The sequence below is a fragment of the Sphaeramia orbicularis genome, unplaced genomic scaffold (assembly GCF_902148855.1).
Source record: "Sphaeramia orbicularis unplaced genomic scaffold, fSphaOr1.1, whole genome shotgun sequence".
NCBI classification, from domain to species: Eukaryota; Metazoa; Chordata; class Actinopteri; order Kurtiformes; family Apogonidae; genus Sphaeramia; species Sphaeramia orbicularis.
The window spans coordinates 103,730-116,714 of NW_021941646.1; the positions used below are offsets into that span (position 1 = coordinate 103,730).

The 12,985-nt window shown below is 44.3% G+C and overlaps 1 pseudogene; it reads right to left on the minus strand.

Annotated features, from left to right (window-relative positions):
* Positions 1 to 2,956: 2,956 nt before the first annotated feature.
* LOC115416691 (tubulin alpha-1A chain-like) lies at positions 2,957 to 8,496 on the minus strand (annotated as a pseudogene).
* Positions 8,497 to 12,985: the final 4,489 nt, after the last annotated feature.

Consider the following 12,985-nt stretch of genomic DNA (forward strand, 5'->3'; position numbering starts at 1 on the left):
AATAGCTCCAACACCCTGGCTATTTATAAACAATTCTTTAATATTGACTGAACTCGCTGTAGCATTTATTTATTTATTTTGTTAGATCTCTTATTTCTATTTATTTATTTATGTACTTTTTTATAGCATTATTTGTATATTATGCTTTGTGTCTTTAAAATCTATGCTTATTTTCTTAAATGTATTGTTCAAATCCTTTTTCCTTTTGGACATCTTGTTTGTTCAAATTTCTGTACTGTATACTGAATGTTTTCAATAAAGTTGAAAAAAAAAAAAAAAAAAAAGACAGACAGAACTGAAAGTGGTCCTTTTAACTTGTTTGACACATTTAACCTCTTGAAAACCAACAATATTTTTCCAAATGAATCTGCCCTCTAAATTTTATCCTTTCTGACCTGACTCATGAACTTTATCACAATATCATCCTCTGAATTTAGCATTTTTCTTTGAAAATCATGTATTTCCAATATTTAATTTATTGATCCTGCTAACATTCATAAAATCCCTGTGCAAATTTAAAGGTTGCATCAAAATGGAGTGAACTGAAGAAAAAAAAGTTTTTAAGCAAAATATATCATTAACCCTTGATGCATGAATTATGAGGACCTTAGTCAAGATTATTTTTTCCTGAGTGTTTTTATTCCTCTTTAGGCATGAAAAAAACAATGTGATTGAAATTTTTTAATGAACCTATTTTTAATGGAGTTACAAAAACATCCACTCTGCTGGACACCATGCGTTTAATTTGTAATAACGGCTGATAAAGTAATAATTGTGCCATTTTAAAAATGTAATAAGCCAATAAGGTAATAACTGGCCAATAACGTAATAAAAGTTCTGAACTGATAATGTAATAACTTTTGGCCAATTACATGATAACTTATCCTGTTATTGGCTGGTTATTGAGAGAGAGAGAGAGAGAGAGAGAGAGAGAGAGAGAGAGAGAAATTTTATAACAGTTATATCTAATAAATGAAACTTAAATACAGCGATATTAATATATCATGACGTTATTAGCTCAGTTATTACATTTGCAAAGAATTTTTTTTGCCAGGCCAATAACATAATAAGTTCTTACGTTATTGACCAAAAGTTATTATGTTATCGGTTCAGAATTTTACTATGCTATTGGCCTATTACAGTTTAAAAATGACAGATTTATTACGTTATTGGCTGTTATTACGTTATTGGCTTCCACAAGCAAAGAATCATGTATTTAAAAATGCAATATCAAAAAGTGCTAAACTGTGTGAAAACTACGGAATACATTTTTTTAATGCTGCTGATCTGATGTTTTCTCACATTTTATTATATACTCTAACACTAGTTAGTACTCACTTCATGGAGATAATATGCAAAAAAAAACAAACAACTTTTTGTTTAAGAAAACTTAATTACAGTCTAATAACAACTAGCGTTTGATTTACACTAAAACAGGTCAGGTTTATCTAAAACAGCACAGTTACAGTAGTGGTATGAATATCAGTGTATTATTATGGGAGGTGCATAAGCGTCCACTGTGTTGGCTGATATGGAACTCAAAACTACAAAACCCATGGAATATAAAGAGAACAGCTGGAGAACAACTGTCCACGGGAGTGACCACTGGAGTGACCACTGTGCATGAAGGGGTTAACAACACACAGAAGTGAGTGAAACTGGTGTTAATATTTACATATTATGGCTTTATTACTCTCTATTTCTTTAATGCAGAGAAAAGGAGAATGTCCTTTTCCCAACACCAAAAGAACCTACCTACATATGATCACCAGGGTTATTCTGTTACCTAAGAGTTTGCATAAGAATGTGAGGAATTAGAGTGAAATGTTCAGTTTTCAGTGAAGTGAGTAGTGAAGCAGGACTGTGTGCATGTTCCAGTGGAATTCACAGACCAAAGTACAAGGACGTCAGCACAAGATCTGTTCGTTATTGGTTCAAGAAAAGGAGGATAGGAAGGGTAGATCTGGAACATGACACCATATTCAAATGTAGAGAGGATCCCATGATAAAGTTACTTAAGTGTTAGGGATGGGAATCGTAGAATTTAATGATTCCGATTCCTTGTCGACTTTGCTTATTGATCCAATTCCTTATCGATTCTCTTATCGATTCTCATTAGTTGAGGGAATAAAAGAGTACAACAGGTGTGTTTGCATTAACTGTCTTTTATATTTCCATCTGCACAGAAAATGAGGGGTGCAGTGCCAGTCAAACTCCAGACTCTTTACTAATTCCTCTATTGTCGCATTTCCACTACATGGAACCGGTTCGACTGGACTCATCTCCAGTTGTGTGCTCCTCATTTCCTTTCCTCTACCTTCAGAAACTAGTATTTGGGTATGACGTTTGTTGAACCCACCGGAACCAGAACTGGGCCCAGATGACGGCCTGGTGTTCACTCTGTCGCTAGATTCACAAGCACCGCTGAGTAGAGAATCAGATGAATCACATGTGGACGAATGTTTGAACAGACTGGAGGGATTCACACCTTTAGAAGAAATGGAAGCTTTAACAGAGTTCAGCTGGACCTGGTGTGGTCTGTTTGGACCTGGTGTGGTCTGTTTGGACCTGGTGGGGTCTGTTTGGACCTGGTGGGGTCTGTGTGGACCTGGTGGGGTCTGTGTGGACCTGGTGGGGTCTGTGTGGACCTGGTGGGGTCTGTTTGGACCTGGTGGGTCTGTTTGGACCGTTCGTTTTCTGCCTCAACACCATGTTGTCTTCGTTCTGACCAAAACAATGCAACGTACGCGTGACGTCATTGCGCATGTGCAACGAAGGAGGAATCGATAAGAAGAATCGTTAAGCAGGAGGCAAATAATTCCAAGGAATCGAGCTACTGGGATCCGGTTTCAGAAAGAACCGGATCTCAATTCCCATCCCTTTTAAATGTACACTACGTTCACAAACTTAGATACTACAGATCAGTGGGAACAGTAAAGTCACCCACTCAGTTTTCCACTCAGTACTCCTCTCCTTCCTCCTCTCCGTCCTCGATGCTGTCGGTGCCCACCTCCTCATAATCCTTCTCCAGGCTGCCATGTCCTCTCTGGCCTCAGAGAACTCTCCCTCCTCCATGCCCTCTCCTACGTACCAGTGGACGAAGGCTCTCTTGGCGTACATCAGGTCAAACTTGTGGTCCAGTCGAGCCCAGGCCTCAGCGATGGCCGTGGTGTTGCTCAGCATGCACACGGCTCTCTGCACTTTGGCCAGGTCTCCTCCAGGAACCACAGTGGGAGGCTGGTAGTTATGCCCACCTTGAAGCCAGTGGGACACCAGTCCACAAACTGGATGGTGCGTTTGGTTTTGATGGTGGAGATGGCAGAGTGACGTCCTTGGGCACCACGTCCCGCGGAATAACAGACAGCAGGCCATGTATTACCGTGGCGAGGATCACATTTCACCATCTGATTGGCCGGTTCGAAGCAGGCGTTGGTGATCTCGGCCACCGACAGCTGCTCATGATAGGCCTTCTCCGCTGAGATAACTGGAGCGTAGGTGGCCAGAGGGAAGTGGATCCGAGGGTAGGGGACCAGGTTGGTCTGGAACTCCGTCAGGTCCACGTTCAAGGCGCCGTCGAAGCGTAAAGAAGCGGTGATGGAGGAGACGATCTGTCCGATCAACCTGTTGAGGTTGGTGTAGGTGGGACGCTCGATGTCCAGGTTCCTGCGGCAGATGTCGTAGATGGCCTCGTTGTCCACCATGAAGGCGCAGTCGGAGTGCTCCAGGGTGGTGTGGGTGGTCAGGATGGAGTTGTAGGGCTCCACCACAGCTGTAGATACCTGAGGGCCCGGATAAATAGCAAACTCCAGCTTGGACTTTTTCCCCGTAGTCCACAGAGAGACGCTCCATCAGCAAGAGAGGTGAAGCCAGAGCCAGTTCCTCCTCCAAAGGAGTGGAAGATCAGGAAACCCTGGAGCCCTGTGCACTGGTCAGCCTGGAGGAAAGGAAGGGAGCAAAGGGTTCAGATACAACCAGGTTCTACCCCTAACCCTAACCCTAACCCTGTGGTCAGCTGGAGGAAAGGAATCAAATAAAACAAATGTGAGTCCACAGTTCGTTATCTTCTGAAGTTCAAGTTTTATCATGAAAATTGTCAATGTCCTGCCACAGGTGGGAGACCTCTTTGGTCCTTTTGATGCTCTTCCTCACTGCCTCTGTAGTGTTGAATTTATGTCTCTGAACTCCCATCTATGTAGTGGAGCTCGTCCAGTAAATGCACACAGAGTCAGGTCGAAATCAGAGACTGAGCAGAACTGGAGCCGCACAAAGTGTTTATTCATCCATAAAATAAAACTGAGTTGACGCCTGCAGAAACAACTGACTTTTGGCTCTGGGAGACCACTTTATATGTCAAAAGTAGGTTGGGTTTAGCTACAAACCACACCCATTTTTATCATATTTTGAACATTAATCTATTCACGTCAGAAACCCCTTTTCAGCTTGTCTCCGATAGGATATGGTCTTTTTGGCATCTGTCAGGATTGGTCAGAACATATACAACTAATTTCCAGTATTTGATTACCATATATTAATATTAAACTTTTCCCAGAAAATGTAATTATTTCCCAGAAAGTCCCAAATTTCCACTCACATGTCCTTCTTTTCTACACCACGTTTGCTGAAACTTTCCATGAGCTCACATGTTCTTTCTGCCCCCTCGTTTTGTGTCTTTCCACAATTTCATGTGTTCTTTCGATGACTTCATGTGTTTGTTCTTTTGTGGGCCTCTCAGGAAAAAAGTCAGCTGTTCTGGTACAATCCACACATGACACTAAGAAAATTCGGCATATAAATGAATACAGGTTCAATACTTTTGAATACAAATTGAATACTTTTGATCAAAATACTGATTTTTTTTTGACACCACAGTTTCTTCACGGAACTCACCAGTTTTCGAATCCTGTCTAGAACCATGTCAATGATCTCCTTTCCAATGGTGTAGTGTCCACGTGCATAGTTATTGGCTGCGTCTTCCTTTCCAGTGATCAGCTGTTCTGGATGGAAGAGCTGCCTGTATGTCCCTGTACGCACCTCATCTGCATTTGGAAAACAGCAGTGTGAGCCTCCACGTGCTTTACAAGTTCAGTTTATTCATTCATTTATTCATCTTCTGAACCGTTTTATTGTCTCTAGGGTCATGGGGGTGCTGGAGCCCATCACTAGGGTCATGGGGGGTGCTGGAGCCCATCACTAGGGTCATGGGGGGTACTGGAGCCCATCACTAGGGTCATGGGGGTACTGGAGCCCATCACTAGGGTCATGGGGGGTGCTGGAGCCCATCACTAGGTCATGGGGGGTACTGGAGCCTATCCCAGCTACCTATGGGCGAAGGCGGGGTACACCCTGGACGAGTCTCCAGTTCATGGCAGGGCCAAGTACAGTTCAACTTTGAGTGAGATTGTGAGGCATATCTTCTGTTCAATGGAAGTTGAATGTGTGACTTTGAATCTTGCTTTAAAATGTCAGATAACCATCAGACATCAGGGTTTTTCAGGTTGGTGTGTGCTGAACTTGGAGAAAAGGTCAATTCTAAGAAAAACATCTTATTTACAGCTTTGTGGTAAAAGTGAGCTGAGTTCATCTTGAGTCAGTTTACCGTCACCTCAAGAACATTTCTAGGATTAAAGACTGATGTCACAGCAGGACCTGGAAAACTTGTCCATGCATTTATCTTTAGTGGAGTTGATACTGGAACAGGATCTGCTCTGATCCGCCTAAAACTCTATCAGAAAACTGCAGCTGATCTAGAATGCTGCTGCTCCAGTCCTCACTAAGACCAAGAGAGTGGACCACATCAGTCCACTTTCAAATTCTCTTGCTAGCATATGAAGCACTGAATGGTTTAGGCCCCAAATCCATCAGAGACCTTCTAGTCCAGTCTGAACCCTCCAGTCCACTCAGGTGGTCTGGTGCAGGTCTGCTCTGAGTTCCAAAAGTCAGATCTAAACCTGGAGAATCAGCGTTCAGTTTCTGTGCTCCGTATCTGGAACAAACTACCAGAAATATCAGGTCTGAGATCTGAGAGTCTGAGTTCTGTTCAGTCCAGGTTCCAGACTCACCTGTTCACTGGGTTCTGGTTCTGGTTCCAGACTCACCTGTTCACTGGGTTCTGGTTCTGGTTCCAGACTCACCTGTTCACTGGGTTCTGGTTCTGGTTCCAGCCTCACCTGTTCACTGGGTTCTGGTTCTGGTTCCAGACTCACCTGTTCACTGCTGCCGTTGACTAAAAGGCTTTTGACTTTTAAATTTAGATTCTCTTTCCAAACTCTGCACTGTGACTCTTCCTTTAATATGTGTGTGTTTTTATATTTGTGGTTTTCTGTGTAGTTTTTTCTTGTTTTTTTATCACCTTTAACATGTTTCTTTATAATGTTTTAAATGTTTCTTTTCCCTGTCGTTGTGTTTTCAGTGTCCTGTGTGAAGCATCTTGAACTGCCTTGTTGCTGAAATGTGCGACACATATAAACTTGCCTTGCCTTCTAAACTCAGGGACTTTCTGTGGTCAAGTGTTAGAACTAGACGTACTTACAGAAACTCTTTGTGGCTAAACTATGCAGTGTAAGCTAATTTTTGGTGCAGATGTCAAAACAAGGTGTGATTAACTCAAGTGAACTTTCAAATGTGGTTTTTCTTAGAATTAGCTTATGTGGAGTTTATTGACATAAGCTGTGACATGTTTGACCCAGAAACAACTGTCAAACCAATCATATGTGAAGTTGAGATTATGAACCAAATATGGAAGACTTCCAAGTGACTGAAGACTAGAACATGTATGAAGAAGATTTTCATGTAGAGGAGACAAAGTCAGACACGAATAGTGTGTTTGATGCTAGACTAATTGATACTGACTTCTTTCTTTTTTTGTAACTTTTCTATTTTTGCATGAAGCAATAAATCACTCTGTTTAACTTTTTAAAACCTCCGACCTTCTTTTTGGTGAATTCCTCCTTTCTCCTGGGTTGGTCCCTTCATCCGAAATATAACTGGTGAGTTAATTTAAATTATGCGACGCCCCGGGGCAGCCCAGATTTAACCAGAGAGCCGTTTTTTACGCAAGTGTTGGAGTAAGGTGGAGAAACACCGGCAGTCATATGTTTCACATGAGCACGCAGTGTAAGTCAGAGCAAAGCGAAAAGAGTACCCAGTGTAGAAAATATAAAGATGTCTGACGCAGTAAATTCATCAACCTAAACAAGAAAACACTCAGAAAGCACAGACCTCCGCCAAGAGAGATCTGCCCCCCCCCCTCATTTTGTTCATTAGTTTCTTCATTTTTCTTCATTATGTTTGTATATTTTCTTTATTTTTCATCATTTGTTTTTATATTTTCTTCTTTTCTTCATTTTTTCTTAATTTTTCTTCATTGTGTTTTTATATTCATTTTCTTAAATTTGTTCAATTTTATATTTTCTTCTTCATTTTGTGCATTTTGTTCATTATTTCCTTCATTTCTGTTCATTCTGATGATGCGAGTCCACTCCTCCTTCTGACTGAACCAACCCCCCCCCCCCCCCCCCCCCCCGATCACCATGAGAATTTCATGAAAATTTCATGAAATCCGTCCCTAACTTTGGAGTTATCTGCTAACAAACAACAAACAAATAAACACGCACACAACACACACAAAGCAAAGCGATCACCCAGCTCCTGGTGGAGGTAATTCATTGTTGTTTTGAGCTGTCCTGTTACTGGCGTGTTCCAGCAGATTTCCAGTCAACAGAGTGGCCGTACCTATGACGGTGGGCTCCAGGTCCACAAACACAGCTCTGGGGACATGTTTCCCAGCTCCGGTCTCACTGAAGAAGGTGTTGAAGGAGTCGTCTCCCGCCTCCGATGGTCTTATCGCTGGGCATCTGACCGTCCGGCTGGATGCCGTGCTCCAGGCAGTACAGCTCCCAGCATGCATTTCCAATCTGAGCTCCAGCTTGGCCCACATGGACAGAGATACACTCACGCTGGACAGAGGAAAAGACCAGACTGCAGGGTTTTTGTGTTTTGTTTTGTTTTTTGCCAAATTACAAAGTTCAATTACTTTTGCATCCTCCATTTTATACATTGCCATTTTTAGATTTTTTTTTTAAATTTTTACTTTGCTTTATTGCTTGTTTTAAACTCTCCTGTTTTACTGTACGGTGTCCTTGAGTGCCAAGAAAGGCGCCTATAAATAAAATGTATTATTATTATTATTATTAGAAGATATCTAACTGAAAGTCATTTTGAAATTTTTGCAGGTACAGTTTGAGAATATCTTGCATGGCAGAATAAACTTCCACACAGTCTAACACGATATTATTAGTACGAATGATCCGGTCCCATTTACAGCTTTAAATCTGAGGCCTCGCTTTCTTGATATTAAAAAAAGGTAATTAGAACATTATTACAACAAATTCTAGATGAAGAGGAAAAGGAAGTTCATCTACTTTCCTTTTACTTCTTGGTTATTTTTTTTGCAGAATTCTAGATGAAAATGTTCCTCACCATGTTTGGACTCTTGCTCAGTTCCTCGTTCACCTCAGATGAGTGTCCAGGGCGTTGTGTCGCATCCAAACGCTCCACGCTGCTTTATAGAGCAGCATCGCTATAGCAACAGGCTGATGTGTGTGGTAACTGGAGGAGCTGAAGAAGCAAACGGCACCTTCCATTGATGAAAGATGAGGAAGAGGGGTAGAAAAAAAAGAGAACGTACTGGTCTGCTGCGCTGCACAGATCTAAGAAGCAACAACAACAACATTCTGCAGATGAATAAGCACCGACAATGATCAGAGGAGCAGAGAATATGAGCACAACTGTTCATCTGCTCAAATTTCCCATGGATACTGTGGTCATGGAAGCCGACGTCTATGTGCTAAACAGCTGACAGAAAAGAATAATAAAAGACCCAAAAATCCTGCTGAAGGTGGACAGAGAAGTGAGCGGTAAATAAAAGGACAAACCTGCTGACAGTATAATGCTGTCATCCGTACGACGCCAAGCCTCTGGAGAAGGTTGAACAAGTTTGAATCTGATGTGAACCCTCTGTAGATGATTTAAACCTGTTTAAACTGATGTGAACCCTCTGCTCTGACCTCCACTCTAACCACTGTCCGCCCAACTCAACAGCCATGGCAGACTTTAGGCAGACGTTTGCATGTTCCACCACCATCATCAAAACAACATGAAGGGAATAGCTTCGATTTAGACTTCATGTAGGTTTTCCTTTCATTCATCCACCATCTGCCCTCATAGCCTGACACTGGATCAAACTCACCATCCTCTGGTTATTATTTCACATGATGGCTTCGCTTTGAGTTCACAGTTTTCAAATTAATGGTGAGTCCTGCTAACATGGCACATTTGGAGCCTCTGTTTGCCAAATTTGTAGTGGAAAGTAAAGGGATAGCTCTACAGAGTGACCTGAAAAGGCTTCTGTTACAGATCACTGTTCAAAACCACTTTGGTTGAGATTCATTTGCAATGCAAAGGTAGAGGAGGCCCAGAGGAGGACCAGAGGAGGACCAGAGGAGGCCCAGAGGAAGACCAGAGGAGGCCCAGAGGAGGCCCAGAGGAGGACCAGAGGAGGACCAGAGGAGGCCCAGAGGAAGACCAGAGGAGGCCCAGAGGAGGGCCCAGAGGAGGACCAGAGGAGGCCCAGAGGAAGACCAGAGGAGGACCAGAGGAGGACCAGAGGAGGCCCAGAGGAGGACCAGAGGAGGACCAGAGGAGGCCAAGAGGAAAGACCAGGGGAGGACCAGAGGAAGACCAGAGGAGGACCAGAGGAGGACCAGAGGAGGCCCAGAGGAAGACCAGAGGAGGACCAGAGAAGACCAGAGGAGGACCAGAGGAAGACCAGAGGAGGACCAGAGGAGGACCAGAGGAGGCCCAGAGGAAAGACCAGAGGAGGACCAGAGGAAGACCAGAGGAGGACCAGAGGAAGACCAGAGGAGGACCAGAGGAGGACAGAGGAGGCCCAGAGGAAGACCAGAGGAGGACCAGAGGAAGACCAGAGGAGGACCAGAGGAAGACCAGAGGAGGACCAGAGGAGGACCAGAGGAGGCCCAGAGGAAGACCAGAGGAGGACCAGAGGAGGACCAGAGGAGGCCCAGAGGAAGACCAGAGGAGGACCAGAGGAGGCCCAGAGGAGGCCCAGAGGAGGACCAGAGGAGGCCAGAGGAGGACCAGAGGGAGTTTATCAGTGCACACATCTGTAAAAGACAGGGCAACACTGGCAGCAATACATGGTGCAGCAGATTTAAAAAAAAAACAAAACAAAAACATACATATATATATATATATATATATATATATATAAGGGTAGAGACTGCGATCTGGTAGGATCGGCGATTCTACCAGTAGAAACTCTGATCAGAGTCTCTACTGGTAGAATCGCTGATCCTACCAGATCGCAGTCTCTACCCTTATATATATATATATCAGAGGTGTTTGTGTCAGACTGCAGTGGAAGCTCCTCTTCTCCTAACATGACTCCCATTAAATGCTCAAATCTGTTCAGTTGTTTTCATTTCATTGACTCCAAATGTGTTGGAACACGTTCATCTCTCAGACCAGTTGGTTCAGAATCAGTTTGATCCCAGATCAGTGGACTGGATGTTGTTCACTTCTCCTCCATTCCCGTGTCTGTGTTTGTTCATTCCATCTCTGCTCAGTGCATTTGTCCGTAGACGCTCAGCGTCCATGCACTTCAATGGGACTGAGTGGAACTGCTTTAAAACCACTACAGACTGGACCAGCACTGGACACAGGACACCCTGTCGTCCCGCCCCCGGACGCTCGGCGTCTCTTGGGGTGAATGGAGCTGTGGGCGGAGCTCGGCCGGGCTGGAAGCCGAGCTTCCGCGTGCCGATCGGAGGACGGGTCCAAAGGCTGAATTCGGTTTGATTGACAGCTGTTTTCAGATCTGCTCCTTCACTGACACAGTTCAGTTTAATACCGTCACACATTCTGCTGTGGAATCACAGAAACCAAATGAACTGTTCATTTACTGACCTGGAAGAAAACACAAGCACTGGACTAACTGGGCTACATTTAACAGAATTTCAATGTTTTCTTGTTTAGTTGGTACGATAAGGTCACTGAGCATTTACTTTAAAAGGAACGGAGGACGAATTTATGTTTAAATAACGACCATTTTTTTAATGTAAGCTGACAATGAGCTTCCCCTGTCTGAAAGACGAGCAGCCAACACTGATATATACACTATTTTGCCAAAAGTCTAGTCTCCTCCATCCCAATCCTCAGACTCGCTGTTCCAGTCCCTTCCATGTCCACAGGTGGATTAAATCCAGCCCTAGGCATGCAGACTGCTTTTACAAACATTTGGGACAGAATGGGTCTCTCTCAGGAGCTCAGTGAATTCCAGCGTGGAACTGTGATAGGATGCCACCTGTGACACAAATCCAGTGGTGAACTTTCCTGGCTCCTAAATATTCCACAGTCAGCTGTCAGATGGATTAGAAGAAAGTGGAAGTGTTTGGGAACGACGGCGACTCAGCCACGCAGTGGTAGGCCACGGAAACTGACGGAGCGGGGTCAGCGGATGCTGAGGCGCAGAGTGTGAAGAGGTGGACGACTGTCTGCAGAGTCAATGGTACAGACCTCCAAACTTCATGTGTCCTTCAGATTAGCTCCAGAACAGTGCGCACAGAGCTTCATGGAATGGGTTTCCGTGGCCGAGCGGCCGCATCCGAGCCATACATCAGCAAGTGCAATGCACAGCGGTGGATGCAGTGGTGTAAAGCACGCCGCCACTGGACTGTAGAGCAGGGGAGGAGCCTTCTCTGGACTGACCAATCGACCTTCTCCATCTGGCGATCTGACGGACGGGTCTGGGTTTGGCGGTCTCCAGGAGAACGATACTTGTGGGAGCGCATTGTGCCGAGTGTAAAGTTTGGTGGAGGGGGGGTTATGGTATGGGTTGTTTTTCAGGAGCTGGGCTGGGCCCCTTAGTTCCAGTGAAAGGAACTGGGAATGCTTCAGCAGAACAAGACATTTGGGACAATTCCACGCTCCCAACTTTGTGGGAACAGTTTGGAGCCGGCCCCTTCCTCTTCCAACATGACTGTGCACCAGTGCACAAAGCAAGGTCCATTTGGACATGGAGGACAGAGTCTGGTGTGGATGAACTGGACTGGCCTGCACACAGTCCTGACCTCAACCCCATAGAACACCTTTGGATGAATTAGAGCGCAGACTGAGAGCCAGGCCTTCTGTCCAACATCAGTGTGGGACCTCACAAATGAGCTTCTGGAAGAATGGTCCAAAATTCCCATGAACACACTCCTAAACCTTGTGGACAGCCTTCCCAGAAGAGTTGAAGCTGTTAGAGCTGCAAAGGGTGGACCCACGTCAGACTGAACCCATAGACTAGGAATGGGATGGACCTGACATTCATATGGGAGTCAAAGCAGGAGAGGGAATACTGTTGGATATAGAGTGTGTGTGTGTGTGTGTGTGTGTGTGTGTGTGTATATATATATAAACAATGTCTTTGCACCAAAACTCAGATATAGGGCAATGGAAGCTTGGGATTTACCAAATATTCTGTCTGCTTTTGTCTTGAATCCACTTCCTGGTTACAGGTTCATATAAAGAGGAGCTCATGTCTGAGGCGAATGCTTTAGTGCAAACACTGAGTGTCCAGTGGACCTTTCCCTCCCGTGAATGAAACAAACTTGTGTTTCCATGGGTTTATTCATCTGAATAATCTCAAATGGCTGTGACATGTTTCACGAACGTGTCTCATAGTTAGTTCCCTTAGAGACAGAATGACAAACTGAACAGGTTAGTTCAGCAGGACTGTCAGAACACGCTCCCTTTAGTTTCCCTGGTTACTCTTTTCTCAGTACCCGCTGACTCTCAGATGTCACCTGATCCTTCCAGACCAGCGCTCGTCCAAACAGAGCTGTGTGCATTGGATTTCATGGCAAACACTGTCAGTCTGAGCACAGATAGAGGAAGAGGCAAATGATTAACACACAAAAGTGAGGTG